The following is a 2,806-nucleotide window of genomic DNA, read 5'->3' as shown; positions in this document are numbered from 1 at the left end:
CGCGCCCTCCACCCTCGTGGGCCCCCTGTTTATCCACCGACGTACTCCTTTCTCCTATATATACCTACGTACCCCCAAACGATCAGATACGGAGCCAAAACCCTAATTCCACCGTCGTAACTTTTTGTATCCACGAGATCCCATCTTGGGGCCTGTTCCGGAGCTCCGCCGGAGGGGGCATCGACCATGGAGGGCTTCTACATCAACACCATAGCCTCTCCGATGAAGTGTTAGTAGTTTACCTCAGACCTTCGGGTCCATAGTTATTAGCTAGATGGCTTCTTCTCCCTTTTTAGATCTCAATACAATGTTCTCCCCCTCTCTCGTGGAGATCTATTCGATGTAATCTTTTGCGGTGTGTTTGTTGAGACTGATGAATTGTGGGTTTATGATCAAGTTTATCTATGAACAATATTTGAATCTTCTCTGAATTCTTTTATGTATGATTGGTTATCTTTGCAAGTATCTTCGAATTATCAGTTTGGTTTGGCCTACTAGCTTGATCTTTCTTGCAATGGGAGAAGTGCTTAGCTTTGGGTTCAATCTTGCGGTGTCCTTTCCTAGTGATAGTCGGTGCAGCAAGGCACGTATTGTTTTGTTGCCATCGAGGATAACAAGATGGGGTTTTCATCATATTGCATGAGTTTATCACTCTCCATCATGTCATCTTTCTTAAGGCGTTACTATGTTCTTATGAACTTAATACTCTAGATGCATGCTGGATAGCGGTCGATGTGTGGAGTAATAGTAGTAGATGTAGGCAGGAGTCGGTCTACTTGTCTCGGACGTGATACCTATATACATGATCATACCTAGATATTCTCATAACTACGCTCCATTCTGTCAATTGCTCAACAGTAATTTGTTCACCCACCGTAAAATACTTATGCTCTTGAGAGAAGCCACTTGTATCTTCCAACACTTAGTTATTTTCATTGCCTTTATTTTACTTTGCATCTTTATCATAAAAATACCAAAAATATTATCTTATCATATCTATCAGATCTCACACTTGTAAGTGATCGTGTTGGGATTGACAACCCCTTATCGCGTTGGTTGCGAGGATTTATTTGTTTTGTGTAGTTGCGAGGGACTGGCGCGTAGCCTCCTACTGGATTGATACCTTGGTTCTCAAAAACTGAGGGAAATACTTACGCTACTTTACTGCACCATCCTTTCCTCTTCAAGGGAAAACCAACACAAGTGCTCAAGAGGTAGCAGCTACTGCTCCGGAACACTTAGGTTGGCCCGCATGTGTCCTTCTTCATTCTTGTGTCTGTCCCTGTGGGGAAATGTCACGTGTTCTTCCTTTAAGTCATTGTAGCTTGCTACGACTTGTGTTCATACGTTGATGACCGACACATTCGTTGCTGGTCATATATGCATGTCCCTGTAAGTGAGTGATTAATGACTAGTCATGTCGGCCCGGCTTCTCTGTCATATGGATGCTAGCGACACTATCATATACGTGAGCCAAAAGGAGCAAATGGTCCTGGGCCAGGTAAGGTGGCACCCGTGGGAATACCGTGCGTGAGGTCGCAAAGTGATATGGTGCGTTACATGCTAGATCGGTGTGACCTAGGATCGGGGTCCTGGCACATGCAAATCGAGAAACCTACTTCGTCCACACGTCCATTCATGGGCGGGCCAGAATTAAATGCAACATCGGCCGAGCTCCTCCTGTCCGCCCTCAATTTAAACAAGGCCAGACGCCAACCATGCTCCTGCCGTCCGCCCTATATTTAAACGAGGCCAGACAGACAGCGGGCAAGAATCGCACCCCTCTGCCGCTCCCCCATCTCCTCCTTCACCATTTTCTCACTCTTCCGATGGCTTCCGAGGAGCCATTCTCCGCCATACTACTCGGCTAGGTGGCTCACCGAGCCCTCCGGATATGAGCAAGGCCACTCGGTACTTCATCAACCTCGCTTGGCCTGACGGAGCCAGTAGTCGCCCCAATCCTTCGCGTGGTTCAGCAACTCGCCGCTCCAGTTCAGCTCGATGAGGAGTGGTGAGTTTCTCCATGCCAGTACGGTGGCGAGCACGCCAGTACGGGCGTCATCACTACCGTGTCGTACCGCGCCACCAGTGTCTGCGGTGGCCGAGCCTCTCGTTTTTGTGGGCGGGCCTCCCGTGCCTGCGGCAACGCCATGCAGGCAGAGATAGAAGCCAGGTGCGTGGAGAGCGATGAGTCGGTAGCCAGCTTCTCCGTGTCCGCTGCCATCATCCACGAGAAGTAGAGCACGGGAGGCCACCGCCACTTGGGTCCCATGAAGGCCGTCGCCGAGGCGATGACTGCACATTCAGGTGGTTTCTTTGCTGCTTCATCTCTTCCGAGGACCTTCGTCGACCCCGCAAGTGTCTGCCGGACATGAGCAAGACAAAGGGATCCACACGCGGCCATTTAGATTAGGTACTCCCTCTCCAGCTGGTGGGAAATATTTGTTCTAATAATGGATAAATTGGATGTATCTATAACTAAAATAAGTCTAGATACATCCATTTCTAGGACAAGTATTTTCGGACGGAGGGAGTATTAATTATACCAAGAGAGCCAGATTAGCACCGCCTAGTTCATGTAAATGTAATGAAATCCATCATGTTTATATGAAGATCCGACTTTTTTATATGAAATCATGCATGCTTATATGAAAACAGTCCGTGTTTGCATGAATTTCATTTTGTTGGTTAGAGTTGTGAAAATGTATGCCACTGGCATTTGATGTCGTCCTCCACGGAAGGAAGCGGGAGGAAATTTGTCGGCTACCATTGGCGATGCTCTTATGCTGGAAATAATAGAGTCACA

Source organism: Triticum dicoccoides, chromosome 3A, assembly GCF_002162155.2.
Source record: "Triticum dicoccoides isolate Atlit2015 ecotype Zavitan chromosome 3A, WEW_v2.0, whole genome shotgun sequence".
In the NCBI taxonomy this organism is placed as follows: Eukaryota; Viridiplantae; Streptophyta; class Magnoliopsida; order Poales; family Poaceae; genus Triticum; species Triticum dicoccoides.
This window is presented reverse-complemented; position numbering follows the sequence as displayed.